Source organism: Colossoma macropomum, unplaced genomic scaffold (genome assembly GCF_904425465.1).
Source record: "Colossoma macropomum unplaced genomic scaffold, Colossoma_macropomum, whole genome shotgun sequence".
NCBI classification, from domain to species: Eukaryota; Metazoa; Chordata; class Actinopteri; order Characiformes; family Serrasalmidae; genus Colossoma; species Colossoma macropomum.
In genome coordinates, this window is record NW_023494793.1 from 45,069,544 (window position 1) to 45,082,805 (window position 13,262).

A 13,262-nucleotide genomic window follows, 5' to 3' on the forward strand; every position below is an offset into this window, starting at 1 on the left:
GGTGGAGATCGAGTCTGCAGCGTCTGAGATCTTTAAAACGCAGAGTTAGAAAAGAAAATCATCTCACAGTGAAAGCAGCGTTTTACAGTAGGAATAAATGGAGCTCATTATGCTGGTAGTGAACTATGCTGCTGACACAACTGCCTAAAAACCATAGAAACGGACCTTAAACAGAAGTGAGGACCCTGTTGGGGTTCATCCTAAAGTTAGGACAGGATTTAGGAGGTTCAGTCTAGTTAGGATGTTTGTGTGATGCTGTTTTCTTATCTGGAGTTCATGATGAGATTATGAAGGTAGGAACTGTTATTCCGGAATAGATACTGAACTAAATCCATCCATCCATCCTTTCATTCATTCACTCACCCATTTGTTGACTCTTTCATCAGTTCCTTCACCCATCCATTCATTCAATCATTTATCCCTTCATTTATTCAATCACACATCCACTGATTCATTCATTAATACATCCATCAATTCAGTAATTCATGCATGCATCCATCAATCTATCCATCCATTCATTCATTAATTCATCATTGCCTTTGCCCATCCATCCATCCATCCATCCATCAGTCCATTCATCCATCTAATCACCCATCTATTGATTGATTCATGAATTCATCCATCCATTAATTCATTCACGCATCCATCAATCTACCCATCCATTCCTTAATTAATTCATCCATTCATGAATTAATTTACGCATCCATCCATCAATCTATCCATCCATTCACTCAAGCTTTGATTCATTCATTAATTCGTTCATCCATTAACTCGTTCACTCATCCATCCACCTATCCATCTATCCATCCTTCCTTTTATTCATTCATTCATACATCCATTATGTTATTCATGCATCCATCCATCAATCTATCTATCCATTCATTCATCAGTGCCTTTGCCCGTCTGTTCATCCATTCATCCATCCATCGATCATTCATTCATCCTGTCATCCATCTGGATCAGGGTCAGAGGGAATTTGATTTTTCTACTATCGCTGTAACTTTTTAGGGCCAGATGAAAGTCGGCTGACCTACTGACCACAGCTGACCAACACACCTGAGAAAATGACAGACTGTGTTAGAGCCCTGTGTAATTTATGGGCAGCGTCAGCGAGTGTGTGTGTGAGTAAGTTAATGTGCAGACAGAGAGAAATGTGACCCCCCCCCAACACACACACACAGATACAGCTGTGTTCAGACAGGCCCAACACAGTGTTACACACCTGGAGTTCAGCACAATGAGCTGATATTAATAACACTGCAGTTTTACAGCTCTATAAAACACTGAATCAGTAACTACTGAATCAATTACTCAGCATCTACTGTGAGTAATTCAAGGTGCGAAATACAGGGGGTCCAGGGGGGTCAGGGGGTCACACCTGAATGTCTCAATATCAAAGTTCTGAAAATAAACTTGTGCTGTTCTGCCGGCTGTTAGAGAAAAACAGACGCTCAAATCCAGATTCAGTGAAGGTTCTTAAACGTCAGTGAAGTGCTTGTTTTATCAGTTGTCCTTCTGCAAAGCTATGGAGAGAGTTAGCAGCCAGACAACATGGGACCACCGGAGTGACAGTGTGAGTGCAGCAGTAGCTCTCGTTCCTCTGTGCTGTTAAACTCAGTCGTCAGTTCTCAGACGTGCAGCGACAGGTCGCTCACACGCCCTCCGCAAACAGCAGGTCATTAGTTAATATACAGCTTCACTCAGTGCAGCTCAGAGAGCTCAGAGCTGAGACAGCACGGCTATGCACAGGGGCGGAGCCAGCCCTAAAAAGGGCGGGGCCTTTCCCAGAAGGTGCCCCTTCAAATTACAGGTATGAAGTGTTTCAGCAGGTCAGCATTTGCTGCTGTTACGTTATTAACCACAGCGTTCAGACGAGCCTGGTTCCCCCACTTAACGCCGTCCAGCACATAATTCCCATAATCCTGTTTTAATAATAATCCCATCAAAACAAGCAGACTTTACAGCAGGACAGAGCGGATCACACACTAACGCAAGGTACCGTGACATTCAATGTAGTTAAACAGGTTCCAGTAGAACCTCATCTTCTCGTGTAATAACAGGTTCTGACCAGTGAACAGAATTCACTCCTGTACTATTTGAATCTCCTCTTGGGGTCTGTAGTTTAGCACACGCTCAGAACAGATGGTTCTTCAGGGGTTCTTTAGCAAAGACAGTGGTTCTGTATAGAACCATCAACACTTAAGAACCATTTACATGCTTAAAAAGTTCTCTGCATGGTGAAATGGTCCTTCAGACTGATGGAGAATGTGTTGGTTCTATGTGGCACCAAAAAGGGGTTCTGCTACTGTTACAAGCTTGACATCATAACAATAGCAGGACCCTTTTTGGTGCCACACAGAACCATTTTCAAAAAGGTTCTACATAGAACCGTATACAGCACATTATTAAAACATGGTTCTACTAATGTATACAAGCTTGACAACTCTTTTTGGGTCTATATAGAACCATCTACAGCACATTCTCCATCAATCTGAAGAACCATTTCACCATGCAGAGAACCATTTAGTAATGAAAAGGGTTCTTTGAGTGTTCATGGTTCTGTTTAGAACCGCTGTCTTTACTAAAGAACCCTTGAAGAACCATCTTTTTTAAGCTAACTGCTCTTGTTTTAAGTATGTTTCTTACAAGTAAAATTATCTGCCGGTACAGTGAGATAAAATCACTTTATCTTTAACATTAGTGAGAAAAGTGTCATGAAATAAGTGAGATAATCTTATAAGCCTACAGCAATATGTTAAATTAGATATATATATATATATATATATATATAGTAGATCATTAAGATCATCTCACTTACCACCATTTTTTGTGCTATTTCATCAGAGAATCAGAATCAGTGATGTGTAACTGTGTAATTACTGTAATCAGTCCAGTCTAGTTATCAGTGTTTCAGCCCTGATTCAATCAGCAGGGACTGTGTTTGTGTTGTGTTTATGTTAAAAGCACTGCTTGATTTCATTTAAAGTGTTTTTTCTCTTTTTTTTTTTTGGACCTTTGGTCACACCCCCTCCCCCACCCTATATTGAGCAAAAAAATGAGGAACGCAAAATTTGCTTAGTAAGATTTTTTAAAATAAGCTATATTTCCTTCTTCACGTCTCCCTGGATCTCTAAACACCAGCAAGCAAATATTCAAATTTAGCATTTGAAACTCAACCCTCTATTGCATGATGTTGCCTCAGGGCAACAAACTCATTTTTGTCACTTTGCAAAAACACTACACACATTTAAAGACAGCAGTAGGATTAACAATAAGGAAAGAGTTTGAACAAGTCAATGAAAAGCGTGTACTTGGTCATAATATCTCTTAGTGGACACATTTAAACATTCAGTATCAGTTTTTTTTAAAGAAATATGTTTGTTGCCTAGAAGCAACATTGTGCGACAGAGGAATGGATTTAGCCAGTCACAAGCCAGGTCTCACCACTTCAACCCCTTCAACTCCTTGAGACCACCGGTGGTTCCAAAACGCGCTTCGTCATATTCTTCATAACTTCCATATTTCATAAGCTACATTCTAAAGGTGGGGGTCGTATGAGAGCTGTAACTGTCTTCTTTCCAGTCAAATAGATGGTGATGTAATTTTAAACCCTTATAATAAAAGAAGCTGAACTCAGTTTTTTTGTTCTACTGAAAGTCGACCCATTTTTCACAAATCTGGGCTATAAACTATAAACAGATGGCGTCTCTTCAGTGATCTGCTCTGTACAAATTATTTTTATAAAATAATACAAAGAGAATCTAAGATTTTTGGCTTTCAGCAGTGAATTGTAAGCATATAGCGATATGTGTATCATAAAACACATGTTCTGTTAATCTGAGGGGAGCTTCTACAAAAAATAAATAAATAAAATAAAAATTTACAGTTATTTCATGCAGTTACTGAATATTTGCCTTATGATTTGTGCATGAAAATTCAGATGGAAAAACCAAAATATGCCCTGGAGAATAAGAGAACACGCCTCTCTATCAGTTCTTCCCATCGTCCCACACTGTTGCCTCGTGACAACAAACTCCAAAAGGAGCCCTGCACATATTTTTTTATTGCTCTCATAATGTTTGCAGTAGAGGGTTAATATAGTTTAGATTCTGTTTCAATTACAATCAATAATTACTGTTTATTTCATTAACAGTAAATTTTGCTTGGAAAAAAAAAACATAAAATGTTCTATATGAAACCTTTTTGAAAAGGGTTCTATATAGCTCCCAAAGGGGTTCTGCTATTGTTACAACCTTAACATCATCACAATAGAAGAACCCTTTTGGGTGCTTTGTAGAACCATATTCAACACTTTAACACCATTTAATCATGAAAATGGTTCTTTGAGTGTTTATGGTTCTATGTAGAACCATTTTTGTTCCAAAGGAACCCTTGAAGAACCATCATTTTTAAGAACGTAGGGCCCCAGAATCGCTAAATCCGCCCGTAAGACAATATAAGAGAGAGAAAAGGCCTAATTGATGTGAAGATCATAGCAGATTGATGAGAGACTCTGAGTTCATTCTGACTTAGAATAGATCGGATTTCTAACTGAGGCACTCTCAGTGCTTTTAAGGCAATTAATCAGACAAAAATATGATTTATTGCTTGGCATTAGATCATTTCACTGTGTTTCTGCAGTGCAGGCTGCCATCACCACATCAGAGCACTTACAGAGCGTTTAGTGGTAAACTGAGTGCCTGACTGTCCTGCAGTGATGTCATCTGACCTGCAGAGGGCGCTCTAACACAGCTGTACTGAGGGCGGCCTGCCAATCTGCTCACTGTGAAGGCCAGAGAGGTCACAGTTAGCTCGGATTGTGGTCTGATTCACACAGAAAAGTTTGGTTTGCTTGTTTTTACTTCATCACTTATTAACTGTTCGACCTGCAGTACATCAGAAAAACAAACATGACCAAACAAACCGCAAACAAACAACTTTACAGGTTTACACTGACGCTGAGAAGCTCAGTTCACTGGTATAGAATGAAGCAGACGTCCCACAATCATAAAGAGATGGTTCTTCTAGGGTTCTTCAGTAAAGTAGACACTTCTTCACTGTCCTGCGCTGCTCCAGGTGGCTGTCCCAGCATCTCCGGGTCGCGTCTTCTGTTTTTGTAAAGTGTGTTTTACCTCTTTTCTTTCTACTGTGGATGTGGAGCCCTGATGTAAAGTTGTTATACTTCTGTTTCTGCTCTCATACTTTACTCTAACATGTCTAATTTTGATTCTACCTAAGTTATGTCTATTTTTATTTCTGTTTTTATTTCTGCCTAATATATCAATACAAAACCTCGTATCTCCAAAATGATTAAACTATAGAGGAGAAGGAAAAACCTACTGTACTTTTAATGTAAGTCAATGGAACCAGATATTTTCCAAGTCATTCTTTTGGTCCATTCATTGTGAAATTTGCACACAATGTAAAGAGAAACTGGTATTTTTACATTATGTCAAAAACTGAAAAATGGAGACACAAGGTTTTCTTCAGACAGCAGTGAGCTAAAGGGAATGTGGTCCCTGCTGAAACCCAGTAAAAGGTTCTGCTGGTTCCTGGTGGAACAGTATTCTGTGTTTGTCCTGATGGGCTGATGTCTCTCTAACGGTTTAACAGGTGTTCTGATCCCAGATTCTCTGATGGTACTTCTGAAGGGATCTAAAGGTGTCCTACAGGAAATGTGTGGTCTGTAATGGTAAACATTAAGCCAGTTCCCACTACAATTAGAGATCAAAACTGTCAGGGTCTAAACCAGCCTAAAATCTATTGTTTTATTCATGTTTTTATTACTTTGCTACTTGATAAATCAGTTTAATTATGTCTGTATTTTCTCATTTGTAAAGCACTTTGAATGACCACAGGGTCTGAAAGATGCTGTATAAATAAACTTGCCTTGCTTTGCCAATAAAGAGCCATTTGCATGATTAAATGATGTAGAACCGAAAAGGGTTCTGCTATAGTATACAACACTCTTTAAAAGGTGTTTTTTAAAGATGGTTCTTTAAGGGTTATTTAGTGAAGAAAATGGGTCAATATGGAATCACGAGCACTCAAAGAACCCTTTGCATGATTAAAGGTTTCTTTGCACTGTGAAAATGGTTCTTCAAGAGATGGTTCTCTGTAGAACCTTTTGAAAAGGGTTCTTCTACTGTGACAAGCTTGACATCATAACTATAGCAGAAGCGTTTTGGGTGATATATATATATATATATATATATATAGATATAGATATATATCAAATAAAATGATGTACTTATTCTTAAAGATGTGATGTTTGCACAGTACTGAACGTTCCACAGGCAGATCAGTCAGTGTGCGGTTGTTGCTGTTGGTGTTCTACTGTGAGACTGCAGGTCTGTTTAGTGTCAGATCAGTTAGTCACCTTCAGTTGAGGAACCTGTTGGGGCAGTTTTGACATTCAGTTACTCAACTGAGCTGAACCTGCTGCAGACAAAGGTCTCAACAACAACAGCAACCAGCGCAGTCACTGTATTACACTGTACTACTCTTACCCTGATTTACACTGGATTACACTGTATAACACTGTATTACACTATACTACACTACTACCCTGATCTACACTGTAATACACTGTATAACACTATACTACCCTGATCTACACTGTAATACACTGTATAACACTGTATTACACTATACTACACTACTACCCTGATCTACACTGTAATACACTGTATAACACTGTATTACACTATACTACACTACTACCCTGATCTACACTGTAATACACTGTATTACACTATACTCCACTACTACCCTGATCTACACTGTAATACACTGTATTACACTATACTACAATACTACCCTGATTTACACTGGATTACACTGTATTACACTGTATAACACTATACTACACTAACGCTCTGATGTACCCTGGATTACACTATATAACACTATAATACACTACCACCCTGATTTACACTGGAGTAGAGTGTATTACACTGTATAACTCTGTATTACACTGTATTATTCTGTATTACACTATATTATACTGTATTACGCAGAACAACTCTGTAGTACACTGTATTATACTGTACAAGTCTTTATTGCACTGGATTGCACTGTATTACACTGTACAACTCTGTATTGCACTGTGTTACACTGTGTAACTCTGTATTACACTGTAGTACACTGTTTAACTCTGTGTTACATTGTATAACTATATTACAGTGTATTAGACTGTCCACATTTATTCTACTGTATAATTCTGTATTTCTCTATATAGTGTCATATAATAACTCTGCAAAACTCTCTATAACTGTATTACACTGTGTAACTGTATTTTTCTACACTGAAAAGCAGTTTTAACTTCAGAAAGTCAGAAATCTCACTTGCACTTCCTGTGGTGAAAAACAAATGCACACACGCAGTATTGCTTCCTCCGCAGAGTGAGATAGTGAAATAGTGGAACACTGAAACACTGCAACACTGAGCCAGTGAAGTGTGAAACTCTAACAAGGCAATTTTATTGCTGTCTGCTGGTCAGTGGAGCTGGGTGGGGCACTGTGTGGGGCAGACTGAGTGTGTTTTATTGTATTGCACTGTTGTATGCATTGTGGTACCTACACTGATTGACCACTCACTGTCCATTTTATTAGCTCCACTGACCATATAGTCTCACTCTGTAGTTCTATAGTTACAGACTGTAGTCCATCTGTTTCTCTGATACTTTGTTACTCTGTTCTTCAATGGTCAGGACCCCCACAGGACCCCCACAGAGCAGGTATTATTTATATAGCATATACAGGTACAGCAGCTCACACCGCTAAAAGAAAGACAGAAAAGAAAGACAGGAGCAGAAAAAACTACGAGCAGAAAGAGGATGGTAAAGCCAGAGGTCAAACCAGAGTGACCATCAGTGCGGCTTTCCAACGGTGAGAAACCTGAGGGAGCTGAACAGCCGGAAGGCGACAATAGTTACCTGTGTGTTTTGTTTATGGGGGTTATTTTACTGTATCATGTAGCCAGTCGTGTAGTTTGGGGGCAGGGCTTTGGAAGCAGGGCTGAAAGTGAGGGATGGGATTCTTTTGGCTGGATTTTTTTCAGAAACTAGGGCTGTGTCCAGAAACTTTTGCTCCTGCAGGAGTCAACGTCGACTACTGACAATACGAGCCAATCACAATGCTCGCTTGAAAGCTCGGCCTAAGCAGCTGCACCGAGCCCCACTGTTCACGTTTGTGTGGTTTTCTACTCTTTTTTTTCTTTTTTGTCAATTTTCTCCCCAATTTATTCGTATCCAGCTCCACCCACTAGTTCTGTCACCCCCAATCACATGAGACCACCAGCTCTAGGAGGGTGAAGGTAAACACAGTCGTCCTCTGTGAAGCTCCAGCACATCTTTACAAACTGCCGCTAACACAGCGTCACTGTACAGCTAAACGAGCTCGGAGGAGACACTGACCAGCAGATCTGTTACACCAGCTAACAGACGCCTGTGCTGACGAGCATTGCGCTGAGTGATGGGGGGCCATCCTGCCCACCTAGAGAGAGCGAGGACAACTGTGCTGTCTTGGACTCCCAGTCACCGACGGCTGTAGCATCACCAGGGATTGAACTTGTGACCTCCTGACGATAGAACCAACACTTAGATGAACGCACCATTTAGGAACCCTTAATTTACACCAGGTACAAAATACACACACACACACTACCTAAGCCATTTATCTTTCTGGGTTGCGGGGGGTTTTGAACACCTCAGTGTCGCTGCTGGACTGAGAATAGTCCACCAACCAAAAATATCCAGCCAACAGCGTCCTGTGGGCAGCGTCCTGTGACCACTGATGAAGGACTAGAGGATGACCAACACAAACTGTGCAGCAGCAGATGAGCTATCGTCTCTGACTTTACATCTACAAGGTGGACTGACGAGGTAGGAGTGTCTAATAGAGTGGACAGTGAGTGGACACAGAAACAGATGGACTACAGTCTGTAACTGTAGAACTACAAAGTGCACCTATATAGTAAGTGGAGCTGATAAAATGGACAATGAGCATAGAAACAAGGAGGTGGTCAGAATGTTACGCCTGATTGGTGTATAAACCCAAATAAAACACTAAAATCTGCAAAACTCTTTCTGGGTAGTGAACACTCGATCTCAGAGTTTCTGGACGCAGCCAAGCTCACACTTACTGCTCACTACAAAATCACCTACTCCAGTGTTCGACTCTAGAGCGTTCTATATAGAACAACAAACATTTATCAAATACATTTTTACAGTGTATAAAAAAGGCCAAAAACTGTATTTGTTAAATATGTTTATAACATGTTTATCAGTATTAGTTATTATCTGTGTTGAGTTGAGTGTAATGAAGGTTCCAGATGTACCTAAACGTTCTTCTGTGATCTGCACTGTACTTTACATTAACCATGTCCGTCTGCAGTCAGACTCTCACACACAATGTATTTCACACAAACAAGATATCAGATCATAACTGCATTTTCACAGAGTATCATAGTAGAATTAGTAGTAGATGCTTATTAATTCATAGTAGACACTGAATAATTCATAGTAGCTACTGAATAATTCATAGTAGCTACTGAATAATTCATAGTAGTTACTGAATAATTCATAGTAGATCCTGAATAATTCATAGTAGTTACTGAATAATTCATAGTAGATACTAAATAATTCATAGTAGAATTAATAGTAGATGCTGAATATTTCATAGTAGACACTGAAGGATTCATAGTAGACACTATATACTTTCTAGTAGATACTGAACAGTAAGTATGAATATTAATAAGTTTATAATAATCCTGGGTTAAACACATTTCACACATACTGCAGACAGTAACCGAGCAGAGCGCTGGGTGACTCACTTCAGTGCGAAGTCCTTTATGTTGTCCTTCAGTCTGTAGATCCAGTCAGGTTAGTCCACTCCAGCAGGTGTGTTCACCACACCGTCACTCCGGCTCTGACACACCAAAGTCCCATCGCCCTCTCACTCTCTCTCCCTCTCACTCTCTCTCTCTCTGTTTCTCTGTCTCTCTCTCTCTCTCTCTCTCTCTCTCTCTCTGTCTCTCTCTCTCTCTCTTTCTCTCCCTCTCTCTCCCTCTCCCTCTCTCTCTCTCTCTCTCTCCCTCTCTCTGTTTCTGCCTCTCTCACTCTTCTGTAGTAACAGTGTCTCAGTCTCTGTAGTGTCACTGTTCACCGAGTGTGAGAGTGCACGAGAGCCACTGCGCTGCTTCTGCTTTTGCTTTGAGGAAGTGCTCACGCTGCAGGAGAACTGAAGAGGACTTTGACACACAGTCATCGTGTGGGGGTTTCCTCTTCTTGGTGATGTTTATCACAACAGGTACCGCACACACACCACACCCAGCTACTCCACATCTGCACAGGGCTCATATCACAGCATTCACTCTCTACATAAAGGAGTTCAATGTTTAATTTAATAAAACATGCTGTTCAGTCCCAATCAGTCCCCACTGCACCGACAACACTGACCTGCACTTTAACTTTCTGTCACAAAAGCTAACACATCAACCCATCCAGCCTACAGCAGTTTAGCCCCACCCATCCAGCTACAACAGTTTAGCTCCACCATTCAGCTACAGCAGTTTAGCCCCACCCATTCAGCTACAGCAGTTTAGCTCCACCATTCAGCTACAGCAGTTTAGCTCCACCTTTCAGCTACAGCAGTTTAGCCCCACCCATCCAGCTACAACAGTTTAGCCCCACCCATCCAGCTACAGCAGTTTAGCCCCACCCATCCAGCCTACAGCAGTTTAGCCCCACCCATCCAGCTACAGCAGTTTAGCCCCACCCATCCAGCTACAGCAGTTTAGCTCCACCATTCAGCTACAGCAGTTTAGCTCCACCTTTCAGCTACAGCAGTTTAGCTCCACCTTTCAGCTACAGCAGTTTAGCTCCACCATTCAGCTACAGCAGTTTAGCTCCACCTTTCAGCTACAGCAGTTTAGCTCCACCATTCAGCTACAGCAGTTTAGCTCCACCATTCAGCTACAGCAGTTTAGCTCCACCTTTCAGCTACAGCAGTTTAGCTCCACCTTTCAGCTACAGCAGTTTAGCTCCACCCATCCAGCTACAGCAGTTTAGCCCCACCCATCCAGCCTACAGCAGTTTAGCCCCACCCATCCAGCTACAGCAGTTTAGCCCTACCCATCCAGCTACAGCAGTTTAGCCCCACCCATCCAGCTACAGCAGTTTAGCCCACCCATCCAGCCTACAGCAGTTTAGCCCCACCCATCCAGCTACAGCAGTTTAGCCCCACCCATCCAGCCTACAGCAGTTTAGCTCCACCATTCAGCTACAGCAGTTTAGCTCCACCCATTCAGCTACAGCAGTTTAGCTCCACCATTCAGCTACAGCAGTTTAGCCCCACCCATTCAGCTACAGCAGTTTAGCTCCACCCATTCAGCTACAGCAGTTTAGCTCCACCATTCAGCTACAGCAGTTTAGCTCCACCCATTCAGCTACAGCAGTTTAGCTCCACCATTCAGCTACAGCAGTTTAGCTCCACCTTTCAGCTACAGCAGTTTAGCTCCACCTTTCAGCTACAGCAGTTTAGCTCCACCTTTCAGCTACAGCAGTTTAGCTCCACCCATTCAGCTACAGCAGTTTAGCTCCACCATTCAGCTACAGCAGTTTAGCTCCACCCATTCAGCTACAGCAGTTTAGCTCCACCACTCAGCTACAGCAGTTTAGCTCCACCTTTCAGCTACAGCAGTTTAGCTCCACCTTTCAGCTACAGCAGTTTAGCTCCACCATTCGGCTACAGCAGTTTAGCTCCACCACTCAGCTACAGCAGTTTAGCTCCACCTTTCAGCTACAGCAGTTTAGCTCCACCACTCAGCTACAGCAGTTTAGCTCCACCTTTCAGCTACAGCAGTTTAGCTCTACCTTTCAGCTACAGCAGTTTAGCTCCACCATTCAGCTACAGCAGTTTAGCTCCACTCATTCAGCTACAGCAGTTTAGCTCCACCCATCCAGCCTACAGCAGTTTAGCCCCACCCATCCAGCTACAGCAGTTTAGCTCCACCCATCCAGCCTACAGCAGTTTAGCCCCACCCATCCAGCCTACAGCAGTTTAGCCCCACCCATCCAGCTACAGCAGTTTAGCCCCACCCATCCAGCTACAGCAGTTTAGCCCCACCCATCCAGCCTACAGCAGTTTAGCCCCACCCATCCAGCTACAGCAGTTTAGCCTCACCCATCCAGCTACAGCAGTTTAGCTCCACCATTCAGCTACAGCAGTTTAGCTCCACCTTTCAGCTACAGCAGTTTAGCTCCACCATTCAGCTACAGCAGTTTAGCCCCACCCATCCAGCTACAGCAGTTTAGCCCCACCTTTCAGCTACAGCAGTTTAGCTCCACCATTCAGCTACAGCAGTTTAGCCCCACCCATCCAGCTACAGCAGTTTAGCTCCACCATTCAGCTACAGCAGTTTAGCTCCACCTTTCAGCTACAGCAGTTTAGCTCCACCATTCAGCTACAGCAGTTTAGCTCCACCATTCAGCTACAGCAGTTTAGCCCCACCAGCTACAGCAGTCTACAGCAGTTTAGCTCCACCATTCAGCTACAGCAGTTTAGCTCCACCATTCAGCTACAGCAGTTTAGCTCCACCCATTCAGCTACAGCAGTTTAGCCCCACCATTCAGCTACAGCAGTTTAGCTCCACCCATTCAGCTACAGCAGTTTAGCTCCACCCATTCAGCTACTGCAGTTTAGCCCCACCATTCAGCTACAGCAGTTTAGCTCCACCATTCAGCTACAGAAGTTTAGCTCCACCCATTCAGCTACAGCAGTTTAGCTCCACCATTCAGCTACTGCAGTTTAGCCCCACCATTCAGCTACAGCAGTTTAGCTCCACCCATTCAGCTACAGCAGTTTAGCTCCACCATTCAGCTACAGCAGTTTAGCTCCACCATTCAGCTACAGCAGTTTAGCTCCACCCATTCAGCTACAGCAGTTTAGCTCCACCATTCAGCTACAGCAGTTTAGCTCCACCCATTCAGCTACAGCAGTTTAGCTCCACCCATTCAGCTACAGCAGTTTAGCTCCACCCATTCAGCTACAGCAGTTTAGCTCCACCATTCAGCTACAGCAGTTTAGCTCCACCATTCAGCTACATGAACCAGAGGAATTGGACAGTCTAGCGTTTCACTTCAAACCTTCTCCAGCGCTGTGTCTGAAATAATCCCCTAAACACTAAACCCTACATTAGAAAGTCTGGGTCACTATCTAGAGCACTGTTCTAGGGGGCAGAGCTGGTGACGGTAGTAAAGG

At 42.4% G+C, this 13,262-nt stretch overlaps 1 protein-coding gene across 1 annotated transcript in view; it reads right to left on the reverse strand.

Moving 5' to 3' along the window:
- The window catches only part of dennd2da (DENN/MADD domain containing 2Da), a 48,087-nt gene extending 37,646 nt beyond the window's left edge, over positions 1-10,441 (reverse strand). Inside the window, exon 1 of the mRNA XM_036579665.1 lies at positions 9,835-10,441. The gene's annotated coding sequence lies outside the window, so the exon portion shown is untranslated. The remainder of the gene's footprint in view (positions 1-9,834) is intronic.
- Positions 10,442-13,262: the final 2,821 nt, after the last annotated feature.